Raw genomic sequence first — 14,934 nt, forward strand, 5'->3', positions numbered from 1 at the left:
TATAGTTTTTAGCGTTGCCCATAGTGTAAAGAGAAGCAATACTGAGGCATATCATTCATGTGCATTTCACATGCCGTTGATAAAAGACTTTGCCGAAGGGGTTACTGATGTCTGCAGGTTTTTTTCAAGGTCAGAAAAGCACGCAAGGCAATTTGTGGTGAGGTGAAAATAATGCAACATATTCATCCTCCAGGCATAAGTTGTCCATTCCATTAGATATAATTGTTAGTTGGCTACCTCCTTCTTTTTAAAAATGTAATAAACATTGTACAGTGTACATATGCAAATATCATGTCTGTGCATGATGGTCACAGTGAAAATTTAAGAAATATACGTTGAAAAAAAAATACGGATGAGGTAGCTGGTGCTGCTGCTTCTAATGCGGTTGTCCTTCTGTGATCAGGATTTGCAGAAATAAATTGGAAGTATGAATTAAAAGCCGTGCACGTCCCCGCCAACAATGATGCAGTAAACATTTAGCCGCAATGAAATTTTCAGTGAAAGTGTAGAGGCAACTTAAACTTCAAATGACGTGCGTTACAGAACTTTGGTAATGATCATCTGGAAGGGGGGGGTGGGTAGGCATCGGCATCGGCGGGGTTGGGGGGAGGGAGGCTCTGCCCCTTCCAAAAAACTTCGGAGGAGGCTCGTGCTCCGGAACATCTTCCTCCCCCGTAGTCGGCGCCTAAAGGTCATTCCATTCTAGTGCCGTTCGTTTCCGAGGTGCTCGACTGTAGTTGGCGTCGGAATGAGAGAAGCATGCGTGCTGTTTGAACAGTCGCGCTGTGGTGCGTGTGCCTTCAGGGCTTCGATCCAACCATATTTATAGACCGTTTCACTCGCGCGATAACAGCAGCGAGAGTGCGGCCCCGAGAAACATCAGTCTATGCTGCGCCAGGGCACAAAGCGCGTTTTCAAGTTGTTTGCGTGTGTGGAAAGTCTATTTTAAAGCTTTGAGATAAAAGACTAGCGCCTTTCGCCTCAAGACTAATACATATAATTTTTCGTATATAAATAAAAGGCAACCTAGACTTGTAAAATCGTCGTTATGTATAAAGGAAACGTGTTGAAAATCTGTGGGCTTTCATTTTAACCCACTCCTGGTACTCGATATCTCCGCCAATGCCTTTTTTTCCTTGCTACATTCAGCGGGCAAACTCGGCGATTTCCAAAAGAAAAAGAAAGAAGCTTGGTGAACCAAACGGACGCCGTCCAGGGCCTTTGCGTTTAGAAAAGGTTTATTTCGACAAGAGACGATACGAACACGGAGTCAGAATCACGGCACAATTCCACCAGGATGATAATATATACAAAGTACGAAGCATTGTATATATGGCACCTTTTGAAAGAGGTGCCCGAGTCCACACCCACTAACATATAACATAGACCCACGAAAACGCAGTTACACATAAACTGGTCACGGTCATGGTGCACAAAATGATGTTCGATATATATAGTGTACACAATGGTTATCTACAATGACGTGACTTGACACAGTTTTGCAGCGTTGCTATGACCTGCATATATACAAGGATTTGGAGCAAGGAAGTCCATAATGGTTATCGCAAACGGAGCCAAATTATAAGCGCACAGGCCTACTATTATAACCGTCTGTTGACAAATACTTCGTCTTTTTATGTTTAACAATAAAATCAAGACATCCATCGTGTACTGCTTCGTTAGCAGAGAAAGCCTGTTAGCTTAATATCTCCCATGCAAAGCCCATAAAGCGCACAAACGCGATGTTGATGGTTCACGTCGACGCCGACCACGTCGACGCCGACTCTCATTTGAAAGAAAAATCGTGTTACGTGATTGTCGCCGCGTCGGTGTGATGCTGCTGTGATACTTGTAGTGATCCAAGAATTTAAGTAAAAAAAGGTTCATTGAAGAGCGGCAGATGCCCACTGCCTCCTGGTGCATATACCCAGTGGCGCACACTGAGCGGCCCCACGCGTACATACCAGTGGTACGTCTTTTAGACATTTTTCATACATCGCCGGTAAATTTTATTTCTGCTGTTCCCCTGTTTACATGATTAAGTACGCGAAATGTTAGCGTGCACAGCAAAATAACATCTGGAATATAAATGCTGGAGCTCCACGTCTTAGTTTACCGCGTTGAGCTCTGTTGGCAGGGTGCGTTTGTATCACATTTTGCACTAGTTTTCTACTTTATATATTACATGGTGCCATGAATGGGGCCTGCCTCGTACAAGTGGTAACCTTTATCAGAAACAGACACACGAAAATGCGTTTCCCGGTACTTCAGGCCTTAAAACCCGCAATGCGAAGTCACTGGAAGCACCGTGATCGCCTTCGTCCCGTCCTCTGCTTCCCATGCCAGTACTGGAAACACATATATGGAAATACAGGAAAAAACAATAACAGTAAAGGGGAAGAGAAATGCAGCCATAATGAATCACAGAGCGCTATGAGGATACAATAGGTACGAGGTGCTCCGGGGTACGTGGAAAGATGTAATGGTTCCAGGACTTACTTTTGGAAATGCGATTGTTTGCTTGAAATCAGGGGTACAATCAGGCCTCGATGGCAACCAAAGGTCAGTGGGACGCCTCGCATTGGGTGTTCACGGGAAGACAACAAAAGAAGCTGTGCTAGGTGATATGGACTCGACAAGTTTTCAAGTGAGAGAAGCGCACAGTAAAATTGATTATGAAGTGCGACTAAGGGATACGGAAGAAAGTAAATGGGCTGGGAGAGTTTTCAAGTATTTGTGCAGGAATAACACTGATTCACAGTGGAGGAAAAGAACTAGCAAGCTTACCAGCAAGCGTACGGCCTGTAGGGTGAGCAACACAGCAACAAAGAACATCAAGCGGAAAGTCAGAGAGGCTGAAGTAATCTCATGGGTTGCGGCAACGAAAAAGAAACCTGCCATGAGTAACTATCTGAGAGGAAAAAACGAAATCAGGAAATAAATAATTCATAATTCAAAGGGAATCTGAATAATTTTCGAATCGGGATCAGGGTGCCTAGAACACGCAACTATAGAGCGAGAAATAAGAAGGAAGAAGAAGCATATGCGTGGCTTCGGTAGAAGTAGGGAAACCATGGAGCATGTTTTATTAGAATGTGAATATTGTCACGTAGGAAGACGCAGACGAAAAGCTATGTACAAGTATATTTACAAGAAAATACGCTGCGCTTGGCCAAGAGGCAACAGCCCGCGCTAGCTTCTAATCGTCGTTGTCGTCTTCACACTGCTCGCCTTTTCGTGATCGCACATATTGTTCCGTAGCACTACCCCCGGCTGCAAAAGCGCCGTTCCGGAGCGACTAAAGATCGGACTCGGAAGCAGTGTAGTAGGCCTTGAGCCTACTGACATGCACGACATCACTAGATGCCAGAGGAGAGGACGAGGTTGAACCCAGAGGGGCAATTTCGTAAGTCACAGGCGTCACCTGGCGCAGCACGCGGTAGGGCCCTGTGTATCGCGAAAGGAGCTTCTCGGAAAGTCCGACGTCACGAGAGGGCTACCACAGGAGCACGAGTGCACAAGGCGAAAACTGTACGTCACGATGGCGGGCGTTGTACTGACACTGCTGAGTGGTTTGTGAGGCCGTCAGTCGAGCGCGGGCAAGCTGGCGTGCATGGTCGGCGAGGGCGATGGCGTCGCGCGCATACTCGCTTGTTGAGATCGCAGCAGGAGGAAGTGCCGTGTCTAGGGGCAAGGTAGGTTCGCGACCGTACAGTAGATAAAATGGAGGAAATCCCGCGGTGTCGTGCCGGGAAGAATTGTACGCAAATGTTACGTAAGGAAGGGCAATGTCCCAGGCGTGGTGGTCTTTGGAAACGTACTTGGACAGCATATCGGTAAGAGTACGGTTTAACCGCTCTGTCAGGCCATTGGTTTGAGGATGGTATGAGGTAGTCAGTTTGTGTTGAATGGAGCAGGAACGCACAATGTCAGCGATAACTTTCGAGAGGAAGTTTCGACAACGGTCAGTAAGCATGCAGCTGTCGCGGGGCGCCATGAAGCAAGATAATGTCACGCGAGAGAAAGTCCGCGACGTCAGTGGCGCAACTGGTAGGGAGAGCCCGAGTGATAGCGTATAGGGTGGCGTAATCAGTCGCGACGGCTACCCATTTGTTCCCAGAGGATGACGTGGGAACGGGACCGAGCAGGTCTAATCCAACACGAAAGAACGGTTCCGCAGGGACGGTTATCGGCTGGAGATGACCGGCAGGTAGCACCTGAGGTGTTTTCCGACGCTGGCAGGGATCACAGGCAGCAAATAGCGTCGAACGGAGCGAGCGAGACCAGGCCAATAGAAGCGGCGGCGGACGCGGTCGTACGTGCGGGTTACCTCAAGATGTCCTGCAGTGGGTGCGTCATGCATCTCAAAGAGCACAGTCTGTCGTAGCTGTTTTGGCACGACAAGAAGAAGAGCAGAGCCGTCAGGGAGGAAGTTCCTTCGATACAGAATGCCGCCCTGGAGGACATATCGGCGAACGGATGCGTTGGTAGGTGTAGAGCGCAGACGCTCGATAAGTGCTCGCAGCGATAGGTCTCGGTACTGCTCATCGGCGATGTTAGCGAAGGCAGACACAGAGAAAATGCCGTTGGCGCTACTACTGTCGGCGTCGTCAGGCTCGTCGACCGGGTAGCGAGACAGACAGTCAGCGTCCTTGTGTAGTCGGCCAGATTTATAGGTGACAGTATACGAATATTCTTGGAGGCGTAAGGCCCAGCGACCAAGTCTTCCTGTAGGATCTTTCAGTGAGCATAACCAGCAAAGCGCGTGATGATCTGTGACAACGGAAAAGGGTCGGCCATATAAGTATGGGCGGAATTTCGCAACCGCCCAAACTAGGGCCAGACACTCACGCTCAGTGATGGAATAGTTGCGCTCCGCGGGTGAGAGGAGCCTGCTGGCGTAAGCGATAACACGGTCGTGGCCACGCTGGCGTTGTGCCAGTACTGCGCCAATTCCGTGACCGCTGGCATCAGTACGGACTTCGGTAGGCGCAGAAGGATCGAAATGGGCCAGAACGGGAGGCGTTGTGAAAAGGTCGATTAGAAGCGAGAATGCAGAGGCCTCGTTATCGCCCCACTGGAAAGGGGCGTCTTTCTTGAAAAGCTCGGTTAGTGGTCGTGCTATGGCGGCGAAATTTCTCACGAAACGGCGGAAGTACGAACAAAGGCCGATGAAGCTGCGCACATTCTTGACACACTTCGGAACAGGGAAGTGCGCAACAGCATGGATCTTGCCTGGGTCCGGTTGCACTCCGTTCGCGCCAACGAGATGTCCAAGGACGGTAATCTGGCGACGGCCGAATTGACACTTCGATGCGTTGAGTTGCAGACCGGCTCGACGAAAAACGTCCAGGACTGCTGAGAGGCGCTCGAGGTGCGTAGCGAACGTTGGGGAGAATACGATAACGTCGTCCAAGTAGCACAGGCACGTGGACCATTTGAAACCGTGAAGAAGGGAGTCCATCATGCGTTCAAAAGTGGCAGGGGCGTTACATAGACCGAACGGCATCACTTTGAATTGATAAAGACCGTCGGTTGTTACAAAAGCAGTCTTCTCACGGTCGAGATCGTCCACGGCAATCTGCCAGTAGCCGGAGCGAAGGTCAATAGAGGAGAAATAGCGAGCACCGTGGAGGCAGTCAAGGGCGTCATCAATCCGAGGTAGGGGATACACGTCCTTTTTGGTAACTCTGTTAAGGTGCCGATAGTCCACGCAAAAGTGCCATGAGCCATCCTTCTTTTTGACCAGTACAACAGGTGACGCCCATGGACTATATGATGGTTCAATTATGTTCTTGGCAAGCATTTTGCGAACTTCTGCGTGAATAACTTGACGCTCAGCTGGTGACACTCGATACGGGCGGCGATGAATAGGAGGGGCATCGCCGGTATTAATTCGATGTTTGACAGCTGTAGTTTGGGCCAAAGGACTATCGTTAAAGTAAAAAATATCGTGGTAGGAAAACAGAACGCGGTAGAGTTCACGAGCGTGCTCGGACGGCAAGTCGGGCGCAATCATTTTCTGTAAGTCAGCGATGGTACAATTTGCCGACTGCGATGGTAGAGGAGTATCGGATGAAGTGTCGTCTACTGCAATGGATGCTACTGAGTGATCCTCGAATGAGCAAAGCTGGGCCAGAGACATCCCGCGTGGCAGCACTTGTGTCGTCAAGCCAAAGTTGACCACTGGCAGGCAGATGCACTTCGCCGTAATAGATAAAACTGTATGAGGTACTGTGATCCCGTGTGTAAGGAGGACGTCTTGCATAGGAGCCGCGATGTAGTGACCGTCGGGGACTGGTGGGGATGACACTAGTGTTGAATTCCAATGGCGGAGTCGGAGCAAGTTTTTCTGCTCGTTTCGGAGCAAGTTTGTTCCAATGGCAGAGTGAGGGCGGGAGTAAAGTGTTCCAATGAGAGAGTCGGAGGGGATTCAGAGCGGGAGTCACTCCGTGGAGCAGAAAAAGATGCTCCGCCAAAATCGGCGGAGCGGACCGGAACTCTGCGTGACGTATTTCCTTTACCACGTTTGTCTACTGGGAGGCGCCGCCGGTCACGACTCGCGAGGAAGCAAAAGCTGCTGCACGCTTGGCGAAATATCCATTCCGCACTTTAAAAAAAAAAAAAAACGTGAACGGCGCGGCGGCGCTGGGAGCAAACAGCGGAAGGAAATGACAACCACGCAAGGTATCCTGGGTAACTCGGTGATAGAACTTCTGCTTCCGCCTTGCTCCGGCGGCGCAGGTTGTGTTACAATCGCGGATCTGGAGGCGTTGCTCTGCGCCAGAGTCGAGTGCTCGCTCGCGGAGTCCATCGGCTGCTCCGACTCCGCCATTGGAATTCAACATAGGTCAACGTAGGTCAGTGCCGAAGGTGGCAAGCGAACGAAGTCGGCGGAACTGAGGCGACTGGGGTGTGGTTCAGCAGGATCCAGAACAGGCAGGTCAAGGCGGAGAGTACTGGCGCAACAATCGATCAGAGCAGAATGTGCGGAGAGGAAGTCTAAGCCGAGGATGATGTCGTAGGGACAGTGGGCGATGACTGTGAATAGCACGATTGTTGAGCGATCGGCGAAGGAGACGCGGGCGATACACATACCAATTACGGGGGCTGTTCCGCCATCGACGACACGGACAACAGGCGTCGTGGCGGGCGTGATAATTTTCTTGAGCCGGTTACGAAGGTCAGCGCTCATTACGGACAAATGCGCCCCAATGTCTATGAGTGCAGACACAGAAACACCGTAGACTTGCACGTCAAGATGGTTCAGATGAGTGGGCAACGTCAGTAGAGGATTTGGCGGCGTAGGGAACAATGCAGCGTCACCTCGAGGCGCTGCATCGCCTAGTTTTCCGGCTGGGAGCGGCGTCCGAAGAGAGTCGGCGAATAGGAGCGACGGGGCTGGGGAGAGCGAGATTGTCGTCGTTGGGGCGAAGGCGAACGAGAATAGGAGCGGTTCGGTGCAGGAGAATCAGCGGCGGCGTTATCGGAGCGTGCGGCATAGGGACGAGAAGGGCCACCTGGGGGGCGAGAGTAGGCAGTATAAGTAGACCGGGTCGGGGAACTCCAGCGACTGCGACAGTGCCGACAAATGTGCCCGATTCGATGGCAGTAGAAACAAATAGGTTTGTCGTCAGCAGTGCGCCATTCAGATGGGTTGCGGAAACGTGGTGGGTAAGAAGATGCGGGACGGGGCGGAATCGAAGAAGCCGGGCGGGTATCAGGACGATGGGCCGAGCAGATGGTGTGAAGACCCATGTTTTCGAACTCTTGGCGGACAACTGCCTGGATCAGTGAGACCGTGACTGCAGATGTGTTGGTGGTACTGGAGTCGAAGGCAGCCGGATAGACGGCCTCGATCTCACGCCGGACGATCCTGGTAACATCGGCAGTGTTGTTGGGACGAGGAGTGTCGGCACAGGAAGATGTCGCTAGGGTGTTGGGAAGACGGGCAAACTGCTGGCCAATACGTCGGCTTTTAGCGAGTTCCAGGCGGCGGCACTCTTTTATAACAGCATCCACCGTCGCTACGTTGTTGCAAACGAGCAAGTTGAAGGCGTCATCGGCAATGCCTTTGAGGATGTGGGCAACCTTGTCGGACTCAGTCATGTGGGTGTCAACTTTGCGGCACAGAGCCAAGACGTCCTGAATGTACGTGACATAGGGCTCTGTTGACGTCTGTACTCGGCCGGAAAGCGCCTTCTGCGCGGCAAGTTGGTGACCGTAGGGGTTGCCGAACAAGTCTCGAAGCTGTGCCTTAAGTGAATCCCAACTGGTGAGCTCATCTTCGTGCGTGCGATACCAAACTCGAGGTGTGCACTGAGGTAAAAGACTACGTTGGCGAGCATAATAGTAGGGTCCCACCGGTTATTGCGGCTGACGTGTTCATACAGGTTGATCCAGTCATCGACGTCTTCCCCATCTTTGCCCGAGAATACGCCAGGATCACGGGGAGCGGGGAGAGTGATGTAGGTCGTAGAAGTGGCAGCAGGTGTCGGAGCCGGCGGAGTCGGGTTGTCGTCGCCGGGAGCCATGAAGGCAGGCTCGACGTACCGTCCACTGCGAAGCTCCGTGACGAGGTACAGGGAACGTCCACCTCCACCAGATATGTTACGTAGGAAGATGCAGACGAAAAGCTATGTACAAGTATATTTACAAGAAAATACGCTGCGCTTGGCCAAGAGGCAACAGCCCGCGCTAGCTTCTAATCGTCGTCGTCGTCATCTTCACACTGCTCGCCTTTTCGTGATCGCACATATTGTTCCGTAACAATATATATGCCCAGCGGTCGATTTAGGCCCCACCGGCCCCCTTGAAGCTCTTGGGTTCAGCGAGAGCAAAGGGAAAGTAAACATGTACGCAATAGAGATTAGAGGCGATTGGAAGATTGGAAGTTTAGGGGACGCAAGCGGCTTGTGTACGCAAGAACTAGGGGCGATGGTACTGCGCATGCGCAGACACCTACGTTTCGGTTTGCGCATGCGCAGTACCATCGCCCCTAGTTCTTGCGTACGCAAGCCGCTTGCGTTACCTAAACTAAATCTCTCTATTGTGAAAATAGCCTTCCTAGGCCTGCGCGTTTATCAAGCGCTGGTTAACATGCGGCGCTTGTTGTGAGATCACGACAACAATGGAGTTCCCCAGATTTCTACGAAAGCTTCTACCAAAAGCGTGTAAAACGGTATCGCTCGACATCTGCAAGCAGCACAAGCCGATCGACCGCCACGAAGAGCCAGCTAGGTATAATTGCCGCCGAGAAGATTGGGGCAAAGCAGGAGCCGCTCCTCCTGGCGAATCTGAGTTGTGCCGCTGACCCCCTTCACTCGCGTCACTGGGACACTCAGTTTTGTGTCCCCGCTGTATCTATTTCCACTTTGCGAGCATGCATGCACGAAGGTGCGTGTGTTGTTGCACTGTTTCGCCATGAAGGTGGAGCCAACGGCGTATTCGGACCACCTACTTGAACGCACTGAACGCACCTATTTGAACGCACTGACTGAACGTCATTGTTTCCTTTGGCATCTGGGGAAAACAGATTATATTTAAGCAGGAATATTGTCTTAGAGGTGTGCAGAAATAATCACGTAGATGTGTACCCCAATTTAAGGGGCAGGGGGTATACATTGGGCACGTGCCCCCGCCTTCCGACCCCTCCCCCTCGCGAAATTTCTTCGTTAAATTCTTCGTTAAAGCTATGGAAGAAGAAGACGACGGCGAACGCGCGCAGTGGCACGAGGGCGTTTTCGCGGTTACGCCAAGGGACGACGACGCTCAACGCAGGAACGGGCGCCTAAGAGCTGAGCTCTGAAAAAAAAATATCGGGCCGAACCATTCAAATGGTGACGCATTACCCAGAGAAGCTGTCGGTCGCAGAGTAAGCAAATATGGCCAAATTCCGCGTCCGCAAACATTCTCTTGAATTTGGAATTCTTCCCACTTTTCTTATTTTTGTTGGAGTTGCCACTGTTGTAATAGTCTACCTCTGCAATGCACAATCCAGTTCTTACACACCCCCGTGTTTTCCCGCTAAAGCTGCCGCGTCGTTGTATTGACGCCAGACGACAGCGGAAGCAGCCGGCAGCAACCGCGGCCTGTGCGGTTGCACTCTTAATAATTTTGACCACCTGGGCTTCATTAACTTGTACCTAAATCGGGTGTTGTTGCGTTGTGCCCCCATCGAAATGCGGTCACCGTGGCCTGGATTTGAACCCGCGACCGCGTGCTTAGCAGCGCAACACAATAGCCGCTAAGCAACCACGGCCGGTCGAAAGCATTTCTGTGCTCACTATATGGCGCTTCAGTAGAATGCTGCTCTTGGTGCCGGCATCCGACATCCGGCTAATGCGATGAACTTACCAAAAACAGTAAATGTTAAGGTAAGACGAATATTTTTTCAGTCCCAGTTATCTGTGACTGGATGAACTCAATTTTCTATCAATGTTTATTTTGATCACCACCATTTTACTGGTTTGACTAGCATAAATAGACTTTTGCATGATTTGTGGAATTATTATGTTGGTCGGTGACAAGAATGCACGGAGACGCTCCTCCCAAGATAGCGTGATCGCTTCCAAGATCGACCGGCGCGAAGAAGCGCGCACGAACAGTCAAAAATCGCGCTGCTGATGAGAAAAAAAAATTATAGGGCAAAGATGCATTCTTTGGCGGCGAAACTGACGGCAGTGTTGGGTATTGTGTAAGGGCTTATTAACACGAGGCCAACACGACACCGATTTCGGTATGCTGACTGTCGGCTACATCGTTTTTTACCTTCGCGTCGGCGCCTCTGTCACACTTGCACCTTGCACCCCGAGCATGACAAAGGACAGCGCAAAGCCCGTGCACGATACCTTGGCCGCATGCTTGCAAACATCCCGGAAACACACACTCTATACACGGACGCATCAGGCAATCAAGAGGGCTATACCTCGGTAGTTTTGGGTGGCACCGACTCCCTGAGAGACTCTGCTGCAATGCGCGGAACAAATGCCGCTTACGGAGAAATTCTCGGCGTTGCTCTTGCAATTCGATACGCCATCCGTGTTCCGGAGGAAGTGTATATATATTGACGGACTCGCAACAGGCGTGCCGGGCGTTTCTATCAGGACATGGTATCCCGAGAGCGGCGCACCAAATTCTCAAACAGATCCCGCAAAATGCAGAAACCACACCTCCCCGCATCCACTCATTCTGGACCCCTGGTCATACCTCTCTGCCGGTTAACGAACGCGCACATACGGTTGCCCGAGAAATTTCCCTCCTGGCGGCTCGGCGTGGTGAGGCGATAGTTCAGAGTGGGGGGATCCTTTGCTCCGTTACAAAGACATACTCCGTCATTATACACGCATTCGTCGCACCCACGCCGCACCATCGCCGTCCTTCTCGTGAGAGGAAGCAGTGGCATTACGCCATTCACAAACCGCAACTTTTCCAAATCTTGTCTCTCTCAATAAATTCTACCCACACTGTTATGCAGATCGTTGCCCTGGCTGTGGCAGCTCGCCCACAATCTTCCACGTCACGATTGAGTGCACTGCAAACCTCTTTCCTCCCTTGCCAACTCTCCTTTACCCACTCGCAACAAAGAGCTGTGGGACGATGCCCTCCGCGACGGACCTCCCGAGGTCCTCCGAGCTGTGATACAACGGGCTCGAAACATCGCCGGAATCATCTTAGGGACCGTGGACTGAGGGTTCCTCCCACACTGCTCTCGCCGTTCAAATATTAATAATATAGATATTTTACTCTCTCTCTGTCACACTTTACCGACGCCGACAATCTGCCGACGGTCGGCGGAGAGCTCGGCGTCGGTACAGTGTGACAGAGGCGCCGACGCGAAGGAAAGAACGCTGTCGCCGGCCGTCGGCTTGGCTTAGTGTGAATGAGCCTTGAGTGTCCACCTAGTGGTATGTCAATTTCGTCTGAGGCTCAAGTGCTTGATGGTCTCGGGGCGCCTGTCTCCTTCTCACGTACACCACGGCCCAGCCAATCAAAATTTCTGCAACACTGTATATACGTGTACTCGAGTGTCGACTCAATGCACTCACACAAAGTTTCGCTGTATATAGATTCCAAATCAATTTGATCTGCTGCATTTTTTGATCAGATACATTTATTTCACGAGTCTACTTTTATCCATTTAGCGAACATTGTTTAACTGCGCGAACAAACGAACCACAAAGACAGCGAGGGACAAGGACGGGCGCAGTCCTTGTCCCTCGCTGTCTTTGTGGTTCGTTTGTTCGCGCAGTTAAACAATGTTCGCTAATATCTACCAACTCGCCCAACAACAAGTTCTTCTAAACTATTTATCCATTTAGCAGAAAATAATCGGCTATTCATTGGGGAAAATTAATGGCAAGCATCCCTATGTTTATTTAGCGCCGAAACCAAAGTGCGGGTCTCGCTAGCGCCGGTGCATACCTCACCGCGACGTCACAAATTTCAAAGTATTTTGTACTACTTGAGCTGCATGAGCATTGAAAAAGCTATAGAAACAGGCCATTTTCAGTAGAATTAGTTTTTGTGGAATGCAGTGCGTATTCCTTCTTTCCGATAAACAGTGACTAGACCCGCGAGTAAACGCCGTCAAAATCCATGACGTCACGGCCAGTTTCTGGAGGAAGGTGAGGGCGTCGTCGCCACCCGCGTTTCGCTTTTGCATCCAGGATGGTTTAGCAAGCCTAGCTATCGCGTGTCACAGCTAGCGTTAGCCAGGCTGTTCATCAGAAAAATTTAAATAATCATGAAGCAAGATACAATCCCAAAAGCTATAGCATTCGGACTATAACGCCGTATTTGTTATAATTGAATCTTGCACCGTCACTTCTTCAGTGTTTAATGCGAAAATATTATTGTTCCCTCACCATTCAGAATTTGTGTGCCTCAGTCACCGTCTAATATTTTACTGAATTTATTCTCTGCTCCTTCTTACAAATAATCGAGAGTGCGAGAGCATAGGTCGGCACACTCGCTCACGAGCACACCGTCTCATACTCGCCCCACACTCACTTCACAGGCGCGATATACAAGAGCGTTAGCGAGTGACGAAGCGTGTGGATGTGCGTGGGTATGAACGGGAGTGAGTGCCGGCGAGTTTGAAGGGACGTTAGTATGTGAGTGAGTGAGCGAGTGAGAGACCGAGTTGGTGCCGGTAAGTGCGCATGTACTTACCGGCACCAACTCCAGGATGAACGCGAGAGAGTGTGGAGAACATGAGTAGGAGGAGCATAGAGAAAGGATTTATCCTTCCTGCATGAATAGGAACGCAAATGAGTGCCGACGAGTGATTGCGCATAAGAATGAGTTAGTGCATAGTTTACAAAAATATTAGTTAGTGAGTATAACTGAGTATCCGCTCATTTTGTCGACCTATGTTCGAGAGTTCGCAAGGGCTTTGAAATTAGCGCTCATTTCAATCAATCGACTGCGCGTATGGTAATCTCAGAGGCTGGGAATGCTATACGCCGTCGTAAGGCGCCAGCGCCGCGTCAGCGATGTGCTAGTGTTCCTGTATATATGCTCCTGCAGCTCCAGGCTATAGAGCACACGTACGTGAGCCTACTCCATGGATGGATGGATGTTATGAACGTCCCCTTTGGAACGGGGCTGTTGGTTAATTTGCGCCACCAAGCTCTTGCTATTGTAATGCCTAATGTCCTACATATTGGTTAAAAAAGAAAAAAAAAACACGATGAATCCCCATAACCAAATTTTTTGATTCCCTCTAGTGAACTTTATTTTTGTACATCTCCGGTTTTTTGTCGTTTCCCTACTTTTCTTCCACCAATCTTCCCATTGCCTCTTACTAATCTCCATTGCGGACATGTTCACTTTCCCCCTGCTCTCGCTGAACCCAAGGGCTCCAATGAGGCCAGTGGTTCCTAAATGGACCGCAGGGCAATGGCAATTCATTTTCTAATAAAACATGCTCAATTGTTTCCCCAGCTTTACCGCAGCCAAACACATGCTTCTTCTTTCTTCTTATATCTCGCTTTATAGGTGCGTGTTTTGAGGCATCCTGATCTCGCTTCGAAAATTAATTAGCTTCCCCTTGAGTTATGAATTATTTCTTTCCTGATTTCGTTTTTTGCTCTTATGTAGTTACTCATGGCAGGCTTCGTTTCCATTGCCGCCACCCATGAGATTATTTCAGCCTCTCTGACTTTCCGCTTGACGTTCTTTGTTGCTGTGTTGCTCGCGCTACAGGCCGCACATTTGCTGGTGAGCTAGCTAGTTCTTTTCCTCCACTGTGAATCAATAATATCCCTGTACTAATACTTGAAAACTCTCCCAGCACATTTACTTTCTTCCATCGTCCTTAATCGCACTTCATAATCAATTATACTGTGGGCTTCTCTCACCTGAAACCTTATCCAGTTCATATCACCCTGCACAGCTTCATTTGTACTTTTCCTGTGAGCGCCCAATGCGAGGCGTCCCACTGACGTTTGGTTGCCATCGAGTCCTGATTCTGCCCTTGATTTCAAGCAAAGAATCGCATTTCCAAGAGTAAGTCCTGGAACCATTACACCTTTGGCTACAACGTTGGCTACAAAACCTTCACAGCTGTTCTCACCCAACGCTTGGGAAGCCTGATGCCTTCCTTAATAGGACATCATCAGGCATGCTCAGTTCCTGGCGGAGAGATACAGTCTGTCGTACGTTGCGCGTGGTAAATAAGGTACCCAGCACAGTCTCTATGTTTAGCTCCAGTGTGGTATGTTTGTCACGTTGTACAGCCACCATTACGGGTTACTAGGTCCTTGCAGTCCCTTCTTGGTTCCTCCTCCTGGTCGCGCAGTACAAAACTGGTCTGTCGCGCGGCGCTTGGGCAACCACGCTCTCGCGGTGGGTTCTCGTTCCTATCCGTGTCTGTGCGCTACCGGCTGCTTGCTCAGCCATTTCTGCTTCGTCTCTTACAGTGTGATCAGT

The sequence above is a fragment of the Dermacentor andersoni genome, chromosome 1 (genome assembly GCF_023375885.2).
Source record: "Dermacentor andersoni chromosome 1, qqDerAnde1_hic_scaffold, whole genome shotgun sequence".
NCBI classification, from domain to species: Eukaryota; Metazoa; Arthropoda; class Arachnida; order Ixodida; family Ixodidae; genus Dermacentor; species Dermacentor andersoni.